The sequence below is a fragment of the Colletes latitarsis genome, chromosome 2, assembly GCF_051014445.1.
Source record: "Colletes latitarsis isolate SP2378_abdomen chromosome 2, iyColLati1, whole genome shotgun sequence".
NCBI classification, from domain to species: domain Eukaryota; kingdom Metazoa; phylum Arthropoda; class Insecta; order Hymenoptera; family Colletidae; genus Colletes; species Colletes latitarsis.
In genome coordinates this window covers 18,760,839-18,778,448 of record NC_135135.1, presented here as the reverse complement: position 1 = coordinate 18,778,448, position 17,610 = coordinate 18,760,839, and the positions used below count along the sequence as shown (strand labels likewise).

The 17,610-nt window shown below is 43.0% G+C and overlaps 1 protein-coding gene across 3 annotated transcripts in view; it reads left to right on the top strand.

Moving 5' to 3' along the window:
• LOC143351885 (uncharacterized) overlaps window positions 1-17,610 on the top strand; it is a 173,995-nt gene that overhangs the window by 9,672 nt on the left and 146,713 nt on the right. For 2 of the 3 annotated variants that reach the window (XM_076783939.1, XM_076783934.1), the window contains exon 1: window positions 15,217-16,641. The gene's annotated coding sequence lies outside the window, so the exon portion shown is untranslated. Of the gene's footprint in view, window positions 1-100; window positions 235-15,216; window positions 16,642-17,610 lie in introns of those variants that run through there. The other variant, XM_076783938.1, reaches the window with a different exon arrangement.

The following is a 17,610-nucleotide window of genomic DNA, read 5'->3' as shown; positions in this document are numbered from 1 at the left end:
ACCGAACCGTATAAATCGATTAAATATATATAAATTAACTTGAACTTTTTATGAAACAAAAAATACTGTTCGTATTATGACTTGGGAAATTGAATTACAGTTAGAAATTTGAACGAACCCGAGGCTGAGGACTGCACGCTGGTTTCTGGCTAAAGTATGATTGAAAGGAAAGAAGAAGCAAGGTCGACGGAAATCTGTCGCAGAAAAGCGCAATACGAGGTTAGCAGAAAGAGGGTAAGTTCGAGAAAATAAATTCACATCGCCAGAAAGTCACTTGCGTGAAAAAACTCTGAAAAGGGGTGGAAACAAAATGGATACGCGCGCTCTTCGCGTGTACAGGAAAAAGGAAAAGGAAGTTTTAAAGTGAACCGAATTTCGAGTTCCTAAAAGGGTAAAGTTAGTTTCCCCGAGCTCGATCTCGAGGCCAGCGTAGAAATTCTTTATGAAAACCTTCTCGAGTGAACACGAAATGAAAAGCTTTTTATTTCGTCGAGAAAAAAAAATTACGTCTACGATTAATAATTACGATCTTAAATTGTAACTTTCTAAGTTTACAAAATACTTAGTACGCGGAGCAATTAAAGTTACTTTTCGCGAAACGAATTAGCAATCCGTTCCGTAGCGAAGAACGACGGAAGGAATTTACTCGTCGTTTTCACGGTGCAAAGACGATGCAAGAAAAACTCGTAATGGATTAAGAAATCCGTTTGGGAGGAAAGTTTATTAAATTCTTCGGATGAGCGTCCTCCTGCTCCCTGGAGAAAATATTTCTTTTATACAGATTCGCCACAAAGACGTTCCACGAACGTTTTGAAACCATTCGAGTGTGTCGAGTCCGAACGAAGGGACATTGTTTAAAAGTGACATTTTTTACACTCGTAGAGAAAGAAAAATTTCTATATAGCATGCATGGATTCGCGCAAGTCACATTTGTGATTCTTGCATAAACAGTTTAGAATACATTTTTAACAGTTATTTCCAATTAAATCGATCGACGAAGGGTCAGCTGTTGTTTTCTGGTTCCCCATGGATATTATATAAACATTTCTCTTTTACGACGTATACCAAAAATGATCGTGTACCGCTTACAGAACTGCTTTCGAAAACCGCTTCCAACTAGTGGTCCGTGAAACAAGATCCAGGAAATTTCGCTGGAAGCGCGTTGTCTTTCTGTCGGAAGTTCTTGAACCGGATCGAAGTGCCTTTTTATCGTCGGTTCGTTACAATCCGAAGGACTTGTTGGTACAAGCATCGGTGCAGCTGAAACACAATCCTTCGTTACGCGAGGTCGTCGCCGTCTTCCTGGTTCAGTGTCTCGATCTTCCTCGCCACGGTTCCGATCAAGACGGATTGATTCGCTTGAAACGCGCGCGATACTCGTTCCCGGGGAAATAGAGTGCAGTAATTTGCATCAGTATCCGTTTACTCGAGGCAATTCGCAATTTATTGGTATCGTTATGGCGATAATAATATTTGCAAACACGATCCACGTGTAAAAAGAAAAACTAAAGCGGTGGAAATGATATCTTTGAATTCGTATCGATCCTTAATCCTTCGTACTCGGTTATCCCCTCCAAAGGAATTTTGTAGAAGTCCTGGCATTTGTCAGTAGTCGATATACTCTTGTTTTAGTACAATTGGAACGTAAGCTGTATATTTCGATGATTTATCGCATTCTATAATAATAGATGCGTTATTTAGCGCTACAGAAAGTTCAATTCAGGTATGGAAATCAAGGGTACAAATGTCTATCCACGTATAATCGAGTTTGTCAGTTGACATAGTCTGTAAAATATTATAGCAGAAAATGCATTACTGATTTAGTAGCGGACCATATCATTCCTCTTATACCGGAATCGTAAATTTGCAATTCGATAAATTTGGAATTCAAAGTTCTGGCATTGCTGACCTCGCATTCATGAATCAAGCTTAGAATGCAATTATCATTTTTATCTAACGTGAAAATACATAATTTTGACCAGCAGGTCATGATACGCGAATGCCATTCGGTTGCTTGGACAACAAATGAAAAGAGTAAAATAAAAAAAAGCCATTTGCAATATAATTTTTACGGACCTCGGCATTCTATGCTCTCGCATTCCGTTTCTTCCGTCAAGTACACATCAGCTTTCGATACGTTTTGATTTTTCTAAACGAAATGCTTAGTCGTCGAGTTCCTTGAATGCCATAAGTATCAGTACCGTCGATGTTACAAAGAATAAATATTGCCTTGCAACGCGAAACGCGAATAAATGGTGAAATTTTTCAAATGTTCGGAAGCGTGATAACGCGAACCGACCGAGACGATATCGAGAAAGGATCAAAGGTTCGCCTCGAACCGATCGATGCGAGGCATTCTCTGCGACCGTTGATAGTGGTTCGATGCTTGAACGGTAGCCGGATACTTCCTCGTTGGAATTACGCTCTCGAATAAAAGTCTACCGTAGAATGATATCGAGCATCAAAAACTAGTCGATATCGATAACCGTTTCAGGATCGGTAATGCGGAACGCGCGGCTACATGCGTCATTTTCCAACGGTTCTCTTTTTGCAATCGGATCGGGGTGACGCGCGGAATTGGGAATTTTTGGAATTGCATCCCGTGGGTTTCTTGCTCTCGCCACGGTAGATCGAAATTGTTCATCGTTTGTTCGAAATCGTTTCGGTGTATAACAAACTGAACCCTGAGGTAGAAGAATGTAAATTTCACGATTATTCTTGTTTGCGTGGAACGATCGAAGACCAAGTATTATTCTTCGTTATTCGTTGAAACATTTCCTAATTAGTTTAATTTCCATATGGAATAAAATCGATTTGTAAATGCCAACTTCTAAAATTGTAATTCCTTTTTCCTTCCTGTAGTAGAACAATTACAGGAATAATATCGTTTCGATTTCTTTAAAAGTAATGGAACGTCTGCCTAACAATATCGTTATTTGCAATCCCAATACGATGTCTGGTTTCATTAGTCCCATGATAGACCCACCCTCTGTGGCAAAGCATGAAAATTATGCTCCTCTTTCATCGTTTCGACGGTTGCACGGCTCCTCTTCTGGGAACGCGATTTACGCTTGCTCTGGCTCAGAAAACTTATCGTGAAAGCGAACGGTATATTCCCGTTTTACATTCGAATAAATTGTTTTAACGTCGATTGAAGAAACGAGAATGCATTTTATTGGTTTCCCGCGTTTCCCCAACTTGTGCGAATCGATCGAGTTCGCCGCGCGTTTGCAAGCGGTATTTATTTCTCCCTCATTGTCTCGTCGTTTTACATCGAGAAAATCGATGCTCGCATTCCTCTTTCTTTCCTTTGCACTTTTTATCCTCGCGTTAATGTTTCCGTATAGAAACCAGGGATATTCTATAGATGTAGTTCCAACCTTGCGGATTGGAAAAAGGAACGAACGATTTCGACGCGGAACCCGCTGTGGGTGCAATGAACAACGAACGAACAATCGCGCTTAGGGACGCAATAGCCATATAAAGAGAGACCGAGGGCTAATAAAACTTCGTGAAAAATAGAACCTGGCGAAAAGAGAGGCGAAAAAAGACGGCTAGAAGAACAGGAAAACCTTGGAACACTGATATCGTCGGACGAATCGATTGAATATACGTGGATTTTAAGATTATTTGATTACACTTACTACGAAATACAGATCTTAGTCACGCTTCGAATTCATGAACTCAGATATAGTTTAGATTCAAGTGAGAGAATTTATTGATTGATTTTACGGTTTTGATATTAGATTTATCGAGGAAAAAGTTTTTCCAAAAGTTTGCTTGCATTGCGGTTCAGCCAAAGGACATGTTTGAAATTGTGAACCTGTGTACCACATTAACAAGCTTGGTTAATGACAAGATTGATTCTGGGCATAGATCCCATAATCGATTATACGTTAAGCGTTTTCGGTGATAATTAGCGGCATCTGTTACGGTACATTACCAATAGTTTAACGCTGATACAGCATACGGGATCATAAAAGGGACGTTGCACGTGCAAACACTTAAATTAATATCCTTCTTACGAACTGTCATGTTTCATACATAAAGTCATAATTATTCTTCCACGTTTAATAAATTTTTACAATAGGAACATGTCAATAAATATCGTTATACATTATGGAAACATGTCATTGTAATTATTCAAATTTAACTTCAAATTTCATACACTTAGATTTAGCAATAGAAACGTTAAATTTTGTGCAACGTATGGGCTCGAGAATTCTAATTCGTCTTGGTTAAAATCTTCTTTCTAAGCGCCTCTGTGAAATAACGCTTGGATACTTAAAACGCGACGAAAGAATAACGAGTTTTCTGATCTGTTCTAAACGCGCTCACGGCGTCGCTAAAAGGGGATCTCTATTTGTCATTGTCTTGGTTTGAGCGAGATTAATGATCGTCCGAAGAAAACTATAAGCGTCCATTACAGAGAGATGCTGTGTACCGTCTTTGCTGTTTTTATCAAGCAGATATTTAATGGTTACCGATACCATTATTTGCCTTAAGTGTGCATTTTGCGCTAGACGTCTATTTCTCTAGATTCCATTCACTGCAGTGACTTTTTTAGTGGAGTTACATATTAGACGGGACAGGTCGGTTATACTTCGTACTAGAATTTTATATCTGATGGTATGAGAAAAATTACAATGTAGACTTTTTTAAAAATGGATATTTCCTTTTAGCATGTAATGAAATATGTAGCATGGCAAGCATGGAATGATATATGGACCAGTGGATATACGGTTTTTATCTAGAGATGGGTCATATTTTAGGGGACGATTCTATATACTAAAATATAACGAAATTGCGTTTGTGGGTTTGCCTCAGAGTTTTTGATAGCTGAAAAAGTATTGTGTGATCACTAACAGACAATAATGATAAAAATTTTACAATGGAATTTGTAACTATAGATAGTGTAGTGACTCAAATCACATATACGCGATAGCGTTCTTGATTGTTAAAGTTCGCGAAGAAAGGTTCATTCTCTAAACGGGAAACAAATTCCACGGCTCTTCCACATACCTAATTCTTAGTTTTCCAATTAATTTCATGACACACGCCGTAAGCGCCGATCGTTGTTTTTACGCGGCGTTTCGTCGAGATTTATGAGTTCGATATCGCGCGATAATCGAGTTCAGGAGAAACTCGGAGAGGGTAAAGTAATGGGCGAAGTTTTGGCAGCAACCAGTGTTCGCGGTTTATGCCCGTTTATATCGCCTCCTCGTTGCTAGAGAGGCGGTCTTAAAACCTCTTAAATTCAGCTTAAAATTTACGACGATACTCGTACTCCGTTTTCGCATAATAATTTCTTCCCGCGGAACGCATCGTCCCCCGAAAACTCAAGTTTCGCGCGGCAACGCGTATTTTCTGTTACGTTTTGCTACGCCGTGCGCGAAACTCTGCCATTTTAATCGTATCTCGCGATAACTGCTCGGACCATAAACGCAAGCATTTTGCATCCGACTCGCGTTACACGATGAAGAGAATGTTTTGAAGGAAACGAGGAGTCGCGCAGGACACACACACACACATACAGAGTTCGTAGGAAAATGTATACGTTCTCTCTTTCTCTCGTTTGTCGTTCAATGGTATACCTTTCCATAGTGTTCGCTAGGCTACGGTTATATTGTTAGGGGGGCATCTGGAAGCCATATAACGCGTATCCCGTTAAAAGAAAGGTACTCTCCCTTTTTGCCACGGCGTTCTGCAAAAGCGAATTACCCCCCCAAGCTTATGAGAAGACACGCAACCGTGGAGGTCTATTCTTACAAGCATTAGTCGGCGAAATATTTTAAATTCTTGCGCGTTCTACGCGTTACTTACTACACGTTACAATAATATCGTTTCGTGAATAAAGATTTTAGCCATCGATACAATTCTTGATCAACGAGGTCACGTACGCGTGACAGCCGCCTAACTTCTACCGCGACGTCCTACGGAAGGATTTCTCAACGATGATTGCGATTGCATTAACGCGAAAATTGAAACGTATAGAAATGTAGGGCACCGCGTCCTCGAGTATTATATTCGACGCTTTGTTCCATCGCCAGAATGTCAATCGATGCACGCTAATGAAAAGCGATTTGCAAACAAGAGTGTAGCTCGACGTGTAGCTCGGAAGCGAATAAACGCGCCGCGGCGAGATACACGCGACTGAATCCGCTCGCGAGACCGAATTAGCGTCGACGCTAACAAGATCCGCTATTCTACGTGCCCCGGCGTTACAAGCGTATTCGGAACAAACGAGCATGACCAAACGTGATTTCGAAATCTCTATCAAAACGCTGTAACGTGGACCGCGAGTGCCTTCGAGCAACAGTACTTCGTTTAAATGAATAAACATGCAAAGCGCCCACAGGTTCCTACTGCAGAATCCTAAATTCAAATAGCTAATCGTCAGGGGCTTTCCTAGGTATACTTCGGTGCTCGGGGCAATAATGCTATTCGGTGGCCTTTTGTCAATACGTTTCACGGTGGATACGCATATGCCATTTCCGTTATTCGATTCTTATTCGTAAAGAATTTTGGGACGTGTCCTTTCTGCTCTCGTTTTCTCACAGCCCCGTAAATCATAATAGATTACGTTACTCGAAATCGGGATTTGATACAAGGACACTCTGACGTTTCAGCATTTCCGTTTCGAAACGCGCGTTTAATTCCTAGAGCCAACGTGCAAAAGCGTACGACGAGTAACTGTGCAAGTTCGTAGAACAATACGGGAAACCGGTCAAGATAAAGCTGTTATCCGAACGAACCTGTCGCCAGTGTCGTGTACTTCAAAGCAAACAGGTGTAACTAAATTAACGGGAGAACCCGATGTGCCTAGCGCCGAGCACGTAACTCGTAATTGTTGGACGCGACATTCGTTTAGAATGAGACAGATGAACGTGGGACGGGATTCGCCGGTGACTCTTCAGAAACAAGTTCGTTATTCCCTTTGACGAATCTAGCTTCGAAAGCGATCGCCGGACAACTGTAGTTTGACCAAAATCAACTGGTCGTCCAAAGCCGCTTCTCCGATTGTGAATCTCGCCGGGCATTGGGCCTACTTTTACACCACGTTCTCAACGCGGAAAGTATTTTTTTTTCTCTTTTTTTTTTTTTGCTTTTAAAGCAACGCTGTCTAATTTAACCTTTCGAGAAGGAAAGTCTGTAAACGCTGATCGACGATTCGAGTCGAGAATCCCATCCCTATGAATAGCATTAATGGAGCACGGTACAAACAATAATTTCAATTGTTCCACACTTTTTACTCAAGTAATTTTTCTAAATACTAGTACATTCGTAAACGAATAAAGAGATTGTTCCCCTTCCGGGTATCCGCCTAGAGCATAACGCATCCGTGTCACCGCGTAAAATTAACATGAGACGTATCCAGAAATGTTGGAGTAAAGGCGTACGGTACGAAACAAATCTGAATTGCAATATCGACGAAGACAACATCTGCCAGCAAGTTTATGCGAAGTTACGAGATAGAGTTTGAGAACAGCCAAGAGAAATGGGTGGGGATAGGAACGTCTCGATGGCCTCGAGCGACCAGTTGATTCCGTTCCGACTGTAAAATCACCCGGGGCGACACGCTGTACGTATGCAGATACGCGAGACAATTTTGAAAGCGTCGATATCTCGTTTCACATCGGAGTCGTTGACTCGGACTGCTCCCGCGAGTCGGGCACGCTTATCTGTGTTTACCAGCACAAATGGAGGCGGAAAGAGAGGGATAAACTAGTAGGCGTACACTCGGCGCCAATAGTCTTGAGAGCGGTATCGGGTTACGCGCGATTGTTGTAATAATTACGTGTCAATCATTCTTGAGTTCGTACGTGTTACGCTATTATTTAGGCCGCGCCCAGTGGCGCAGACACATTGTCTACGGTCCACGGCGAATGGCTCAAACGAGCGACGACGCCGCGCAAACGTGGGCAGATGCATTTTGGTAGCTCAACCACCAGCGAACAATCAACGATAAATAGAAACTCTTCGCGGCGATCCATTCGATTTATTATTAGAACCTTATTATAACTCGAATAAAGCATTGAAAGATTTTCGTTTCCTAATTTCTAATGCGCTCGAGTATTCCCGGTTAGAGTGCGTCGCTGGCCCACAGACGACGAGAGGCCATTAAAACAAATCGTTCGAAAACAGTTAAATCGCTGGCGATTTATAAAAGACAAACCCTGTCCAGGATTTTACCTATTAAACTAATGCCCTTCTTAGAAGCTCATTTGCCTTTTACGATCGTCCCGAATTCCCGGACTTCCACGAATTCCTCGATTTCCGTTATGCCTTCTATCCGGCTGTAAACGAAGCGAACAGCCCCGTGAGTCGACAGGGCGTTAACCATTGTTCCCAATGACCCGTTACATTACATTCGTTTCACACCTACCGGCGCTGCTGAATAATGCAAAAGCGCGCTTTTCGAAATTGCACGCGGTTCGTTTGTCGCGACAAAGAGCGAGCGACGTCACCCCGTCGCCGACAATGTAACGTGGGATCTGTTGCGAGATAAGGGACTGGATAGGTTGGTCAAATAAGGGTAGTTCGTCGAATGTAACAAGCCTGGAGTCATCCAGCTGCCAGATTGGTGTTGACTCAAAGATTTAGTCGCTTTCACCGATTATTGCGATCTTCTGTGTGGGGACTTTGCCTCTCGTCTCGCTTTATACCTGTTAATGTGTAGGCGTTTCTCTTCTGTTCATAAAATTCTTGATGAAACATACAGTTTTAGTCCGCAATACTCTATTCTCTGCTGTACGTTAGGAACGTAATCTTTTACCCGCTTATTCCATCCGTTCTCACAAGGGGAAGCCGCGGATTATGAACCGGGTTTTATTTATCCCTTTTTGTTAGATATAGAAAAGGGCATTCGGAACCACTTCGGAAAATAATATGGAGCAGCACTCTTCTGTTGTGGCGAAACGTATTCTTGAAAATGTAAAAATGGTAAATGTAATTGCACGAAACCATAGACTCGTACAATATCCCTGGCATAAAACATTATGTTTCTTTTCTACGGAATATTACCTGTAAGAGTGTCGGGTACAAACACAATAGACGATTAAATGAAATTTTATTCGTTACTCGATTACAATTCGTCGAATGAATGGCATTCATTGAGTTTATAACCTTCTTGTTCCAAAGATCACGATCCAGTTCCACCCTCTGGTGAACCGCTACCAGAGGGTGGAACTCGTTTATAACCCTCTCTTCGTTATCCGGGTCATGAAGAAAAGGGTACCCGAGATCCGCCAGACTCCTTGACGTAAAAAGTTTCTCTTGGGTCATTTTTACTGCCGGAGTCTAATAGAACCCCCTCAGGAACCTGATACTCTCTCAGTAATAGAACAATGGATGAATTGACAAGGGGTTAACTTTTTAACATTGTTCTTTAAGGATAACGAGTTCTTAATTTGCATTCATTAGAATAAACGCCGTTGGAGACTGTATAATTTATAAACGAAGAAGATACACACAATCAGGGAGAAAATTAAGCCAACAAGGAATGGAAATGGTTTGCCATTTGCGTTTCATCAAAACAGTACCATCGGGGGTAAATTAAATTCTATTTATTATGTATCCTCATGGTACGCGGAATATTCAATCAATGATTGAAATTAGTATTAACATTACTGTATCGGCAAATTGTGTTGAACGAACAAGGCGACCGATCGAAGGGGGATACAATTAGGTGGACGCGATAGGAAGAACACATCATAAATAATCAATTTGTAATTAATATGTAGAGTTACCGTTTTTCGTTAAAATTACTGATTCTAAATGATTCATTAGTTTGTCGATATTTTTAAATGCTGTTAAAAAATTCTGTTTTGTTGGGTCGTTTATCCGATAGTAAAAAAGTGGCATGAACTAATTACGGCTGAATTCTTGGGTAGGTCTAACGAACAGCTGTGCAAAGTTTCATCGATATCGCGTGCCACGAGTCGATTAAAAGGCGATTGCTGATTTGGATCCTCTTAGTTATTTTGTAACGCGAAGAAAACAATGAAAAATAAAAACAATCTCTGGGAGACAAGAAAGAGGGAGTACGAAAAAGTAATTGAAAGGGGGAGTGGGAAGCGAAGAGAAGCGAGAGGATCGGTCGCAGCATTCAACGAGTTGCTATTCTACGAGCTGGTTTGCATAAAATGCATTGTAATCCCTGTGCACAATGCAGAAAGCTCAAGTTTTACCTGCCGGTGTAATTAATGCCGGGCCCTCCGGACAGTCTCGGTTCATGCAGACGGGGCTCAATGATAATTCGCAAAATGGAACAGCCTCGCTGTGTTTTCGCGCGGCATCACAAAGACACCGTGTCTCCTTTTGTATCGACGTGTCGAGACTGAGAGTGTACATCGAGAACGTTATCAGAAGGAATTGAGTTCGTTCGCTTTCGAAATCCCTTTCCGTGTACCGTAATTAAAGACACTCGTTCCGAGCGAAGTACTGCTGGATTCTTCTTGTCCAAATTAGTTTGGCGTGTAATGATTTTGGCGATCGTGCAATATTGCTAATGCAATGTTCCCACCCTAATGTACACTCTCGTCCATAAGTATTCGGAAATCTTAGCAAATTCAGATATATATTTACTTTCTAAATGTTTCCCTGCGTTATTACTCTATTCTAGAATCTTTAAATCCCACTGCAATATCACATTTGTAGTTTGTAGTTACGTTGTACATCCAAGTTCTCGAGTTTAATGAACTTTGTTACCGAGCTCGTTGTTCATTCATTTTCTTGCGTCCATTGCACTCGTACGGCGAATTCTGTCGTTCGGCGAGTAAATCGGAGCGCAACGCGGTGGAGTTCGCGACAGACAAGAGCGTGGCGCGTAAGATCGAAGTAAACGGAAACCTTCGTTCGGGCTTCTATGGATATTTGATTACACGCTCTAATTCGCGAGCGTGTATCTGTCTCGGAAACGTATCGCGATATTGCGTCGTCGAAACTGTATACAGAGAGGCTGCTCGGAGGCGATACGGAGAACGAAAAGGGAAAGCCATCGAGCAGCCGGATATCGAGTATCTCTCGTTCTCACAAATCTTCAGTGTCCCTAATCCACGTGGCTGGCTCGCCGGTGAACGAAACGCCGGGGCCACAATAAAATAGGAACGAGTGAATGAGCAAATACTACGTCGAACACGGGGAGTACGCCCTTCCATTCAGCAACGCGACCATATCGCTCCCACCTGTTATATCCGCCAGCAGTTTATGTTTCCTAGCCGCATTAACTTTCCTCTCTCCGCTGTTACGAACTTCCTGCCGCCGATTTTCTGAGTCGCCTATCTCATTTGAGGTTCGTTACGAAAGAGGCGTACGTACATTGTATCAAATAAATGGAATTTCTGCAATTAATATTTAAAGGTACAGTGGAACCTCGTAGTGCAGTTTGGTTAATAGATTATTAGCTAAAATAATCGGCGTAATCTAAGACAAATTTAAACTACCGTCTATGTTCATGTACATATACCAAATTACTTTGATTTATCTTTAACAGATTAGAAAGGGAGTGATTTATCGTTGACTTGCCCAACATGTTTGTTTACTGATCAGTCCCTAATGATCTGGCACGGCGGTACCTGTTCTATAGCACTTCAGAGATTATAAAGAAGCTAACAACGAATCTTCGAGATCGTATATTTTTACCTTAAACTTGAGGAAGAACAGATGACATTGAGACGAGTTTTATTTATTTCGATTTTTCCCCATAAAATCCGGAATTAAAATCTTTTTTGAAAGACTTGTATGTCTGCTGTAAAGGGAATGGATGAAGGGCGTCATATTTCGTTATTACCCTGGGCTTCAATATACGGGCACGGCCCTGAAGTACGGGTCACTTCACGTCAAATCGATCACTTTTGTACTCGATATCAGAGATTCTGTTGAAATTGAAATATGTTATGGCCCGTGTAAAAATAGACGTGATTTAAGTTATCACTTTGTAATTTTCGAAATTGTTTACAAAATACAGATCCATCAAATTGGCAATTTTCATCACTTTTTGTGAAAACTGCCGTCGCAAAGGAATGCCATTTTCCAATACAAAAACATTAAAAGTACAAATTTGATCTACGAATGAAGTTTTAAAAAGTTAGAAAAAATTGTTTCCCCATATCATGTGTCGGGTTTAATTAATCGATGCTTCAAAATTGTAGCTGGGACAATCCGCTAAACGACGATAGGTATGTTTAATGATTCAAGATAAGCACGCCAACCAGGATAACTACTGCATTTATTTAAACGACAATCCGGACTATGATTTTCATACATCATTTGACACAGAACACATTTGTAATCTCATGTATTCTCAATATTATTTCTATCGCTTCATCTATCAGACTTTATCGCGTGTAACATTAATTTTACATTTTGATTAATGATACGGACATAGATAGAGTCTATAACACTAGAATCTGCTAAAACACGCTCCTCTGGTTTCAGAGGCAAAGCGATATTACATTAAACTTTATTATTTGGAAATTATACTTTAAAGTATTTACACAATTTTGTACAAGTCCACAAGGCATAAATAAAAGAACAGGTCAAAGATTGTTACTGTCTTTGGTTTACTCAGAAAGTGGGCGTAACTATATAAACTGTTAAGCAGTACAAAGGGTACAGGAAAATAACAGAAACAATTTTCCTGAGGGATACATAATCCTATTGCCTCGACTACAATAACGAACCACTTCGTTTAATACCTTTTATAGTACAAAGGACATTTGGGTTTTCGGAATCCACCAAAGGGGAATGGTCGATCGGCCGGGTGTATTTACCCGAGTCGTTGCACATCGTTATATTTGTTGACTTGCCCCGACCACAATTTCAGGATTTCCACAAATACGAATAGCGCTATCGAAAAAAAAAAACAGAGAATATGAAAATATTTTGTTCGAGTTTAATAAAAATATTTCACAGTTATAGAGATAAACAGTCGTTTACGACGGTGGTTTTTTATAAACAGTGTTGAAAATTGCTAACAGAGTCTGTATTATTTAAATAATTTCCAAAATTGCAAAATGATAACGGAAACCACTTTCATTTTTACATGGACTGCAACATATTTCAATTTGAATAAAATCCCTGGTATCGAGTACAAAAGTAATTGATTTGATTTCAATTGGTGTAAGGGTTATAAAATGAACAATATATCAAAACGAAATGAAATTATATTGTATTGATTTGTTATATCTAGTCTAAGATTCAAATATAAGCTTATTCGTAATAGTATTGTAAAAAAGCGATTTAATTTTGATAAATAACGTTGCGAGACGACAGTTAATTGAAAACGTCGAGTGCCTTAGTACTTTTGAGCGGGAGTGTATACACAATTTTATTATCTAGCCAATTAACGCTTATCAATATTCTTTAGTCGATTGAAATGCAAATACTTTTGTATCTCGAAACGTAGATAAATGAACTTACGCCACTTTCGTAATGAACGATTCGTATCAAACATTTGAATAAGAAAGCAATCGTCTACCGCCTGAAAATTTGGTGAGGAACGCTATACATCCATTTTCCTTTATACCGTTACCGATTTTCGAGGATTACTTTTACCGTTAAAATCGTCGTTCCCTGGGCGCGCGTTGAATATTATTTTCGTCGTAAAGCAGATTGTCCCCGACTTAACCCAGGGCTTGATAAATAAACGTTTATGACGCATGGGTACGACGACAGGGGTGCAATATACACGACGCGCGTGAGGTGCAATAACTACGGCAATAAATATAAGAGGTGTATTCGATTTTCGAGCAGCCGTGCCTCCCTAATGACCCTGGCTCTCGTCCCCAGCTCGACGGCACCCAGTTTCCATGTACGCTTCGTCTCGTTGTCCTAATCGAAAGATGGATATCTCGAAATTAAATATGACTCGTGTTTAGGGGTACCACGATGCCCTGGATTGCTGAACTGCTTATTTCTTCGACGCGGAACAGAGAGAAGGAATACAGAGTACAAGGGAGAGAGAGTAAGGCCAGAGGGAGAAGATGGGAACGGAAGAACGCGGAGGGAAAAAGGGGGCAGTGTCTGTGTGAAACAGCAGGAACACCCACCTTGATTCGATACCTACGTTCCAGGCGATCGAAAAAAAAATCCATCGCGAGCGTCCCTCGAGAAAATAGAGTAATTTAGATAACAGCCGTCCCTCTCCCTCCCCCGTCCCGGTTGCCTATGTATATCACCGACGAAGTTTCTCGCGTAACGTGTCTCTGGAGGCATGATACACTTGCTATTGCGCTCATCGTCGTGATTGGGTACGTTTACAATGCTGAGACATTCTGCTACAGAATGAACTTGAAACCCTTGAAAGGGTTTGATTTTAATGAGACACCGTGCGTAGACAAAAGGAGTCTTTCTTTCGAAAGAACGTCAGCTTCGTATACGTAATCCAAAAACAGCATAACGATACATTATACCAAATCCTTTTCGAGCGCATAAGCCGTAATCGAACGAAGATAATCTTGTGTTCGCTAAACGAATCGAATCATCGATGCGCGCGCGCGCCATGAATATCGGAAGAAATAATTCCCGTTGCAATCGATCTATCGTGTTACCGCAAATTACGAATAATTGCAGTCGAATGCCGCTTGTTTTCGTCTCGATCGTTCCAGTGTTCTCCGCGCCGCTCGTTGCAGCGGAGTGGATACCAAAACAACGGTGCACGCTGCGCGCGTTGTTGCAGCAGTGTAAACGTACCCATCGAGAAACGATGAGAGACTTCGAACTCGATTACCCGCGTTCTAGCCGGTATCCGTGCGATCAAGAACCCGCGCGATTCTCTTTGGATCACGCCACGTGTTCCAGCGTAAAAGTCGATCGCGTAAATTTCGTGAAAACGAACGTTCGGGGTTCGGCTTATCACCGAAAGTCTTACTGCAATTCGCCTCTCGCCGTGGTCTTTTCTCTTCGTTCCCTTACCTGGACGAAAGTTAGGCTTTCTCTGTCGCGTACCGGTGCCCCCACTCCGTCTTTCGTCCACGGTGCCCCCTCCAAGAGTCGGGCAGGTAACGTGCCAACGCCAGGCAATGGCGCCTTAGCGGCTGCACCTGGGCTAACCGTTCGCCAGGTGAGCGGGCACGGCGATTGGTCGAGTCGCGCAAAACCGCCCGCTGATTGGCCGATATCGCGGTTCTGCCGGTACGGGACTTTAATCTCGTTCACCGTAGGCGCGCTGCTGCTCAGTTCAACTTACCTTAGCCGCACGGACGGACGGTTGGCCACGCAACTCGCGCCGGACATTCCACGAAATAAGTTGCGTCCAGCTCCTTCCGGCCGTTTGCTACGCGACGGAGTTCGTTCTCCTGTCGAGTGACGTGCGCGGGCGTCGACAGAGTCGCGGTCGCCGATGTTTCGATCGCGTCGTGCGTGATCGCTGGAAAACGGCAGGGAAGATCGACATCGGTTAGGAGATCGCGTCGTGTGTGCGCGCGCGTTCACTCCCTCTATCTCTCTCTCTCACCTCCCTCCGAGTGGTTTGTGTGTATATACCTGTGGTACGTAGCGTGTACGAGCGAGCGGCCGCAACGCGTGCGTGTATAGCGGCTCCGCTTCTTTCTCTCCTCTTCTATCTTCTCGTACCGTCTGCGTTCCGTGCGCGTGTTCGTGATTGGTCGGTGCGTGGCATTTTTAAAAAGTCGTCCGCCTGCTTCTGTCCGTTATAACCCGACAGTGCGAGAGAGACAGATCCGACGGCGGGGGGAGAGGGCGATGTCGCGAAACCGCGAGTGAATCGATACACAAAACCGCGATCCACGTTCGAAATAATGCCGATGCGACGACCGGCGATCGTACGCTGGTGAATAACGTCCCACCGGTTCCGCTGTTTTTTATCAACAGTCGAACGCGGGGCACCTAACCTATACAGGGGCACGCATGAGATCCGAGAAAGGAGGGTTCTACGGGGGGCCACGTTACCGGCTCTTTCGCGGCCAGAATCGCTCGGTGCACGCTCGTTTGTACGTCGACGGAAAATTCGATCACGCTGCAGGAAAGTCATCCTGACCCGGCAACGCTGCAACAACGGCTATCACATTGCTGACAGGTAGAACGCGGCGCGAAAAGGAGAGGGTAAGGAACCGGAGCGTGTAAGAAAGACAGGGAAAGAAAGAGGAAAGAGCGACTCGCCGCGTGCAGTTCCTTTTTGGAACGTATGCCCCCCTCCCCTGTTGGTCGAGTGACATATGCGTGTGGCGCGTAGATTCTTTGCCAAAGATAAGTCGCCGCGAAACTGAGTACCGGAAAGCGGCCGATATTCGGGAAAAGTTTCTGGATCGTCGCGACTGGAAGCGAGAAAAGGAAAGAGGGAAAAGAAGACGAGGAATATAGTTGCGGCGGTGATTTTCTGATCTCTCTTTGGAGGTGCGCCTACTACGGTGCTTCGTTCGTGCTGGTGGAGTGTGGTCGTGCCACAGTGTGTCGTAGTTGTGTGCCGGTGCGGGGTGAGGTTAGGATCGTGCAGAAGAGAAAGAAAGGATCGTAGAGGGGGGCAGTGGGCAAGCAGTAAACTGCGACACCGCGATTAAGTGCAAACGAGACGAAATATCCAGGCAGGAGGACACCGAAGAAGAGCCGCACGCGATCGCCGAGAACTGGATTACACGGGCGACTCGAGAATCGCCAAAATTTTGCCGGTTTATAAAAAAGGTGAATACTCGCGTCGCTGTTGTCGGTCGTTGCCTTTTACCGGACGATAGCGAGCTTTATCTGCGATAGATCGACCCGACTCGCGCCTATTTCTCGTTGGCTAATATCCGAATCTATATTTTTTTCGTTATCGTTGTTGTTTGGATTTCCGGAACAGCTTATCGTACAAACTCGATAAGCTGTATTCGATTTCACCCTCGATATTTATTGCAACGGTAACCGGCGATCGAGTACCGTCGCTTCTTATCTGTGCCACCCATTTAAATTATGAAATGGAGTACCATTGTGCGAGCCCTAGATACATAAATATAACATATATTCATAGAATCATAATGCTGCAAGATCATAGAGTAGTATTTTAGCGATAATGTTTATCGAATTTGACCAATGGGAGCGCGGTGGACGGTGATATTTTAGATAAATGACCATTAAGCCACATAAACTGATCTCATATCGATGTTTTGCTTCTTTTTTTACGTGACTTTTTCGAATTTGCGTTTCACGACAAAAGAAAAGTTCGTTCGTTCGCTGTTTAACCTCGAGCGTCTCGGTCCGCCTAACCTTGAAATCCCACTCGTCGCCTCTTGCGTGTTTTTAAAACACTCGATCTTGGCTCTCGTGGGACACGCGCATGCGCTGTACAACCGTTGGCCCTTTTTTCTTCTTTTATATCCTCTCTGTCTACCTCTTTCGTTGCCGCGTACCTGTGCTCTCTCGTGGCTTCGGCAAAATTTCAATTAAAATCCTCTTCCCGGTACCGGTGACACCGGTAAGCTCGATTTAACTTTCAAATCGAATACGTTGGCATCGAAAACCAAAGGGCGGTCGCATTTAGCCGCGGGCCAGCGCGACGCGTAGATTGTGCAGAATTTGAATCTGTTTCAACGGCGTTTCGCGCGCATTTTATCTGCTCCTTTGGAACTCGTCGAGGAACTCGAGCTAATATGGACGTAATTCGGTTCACCCACC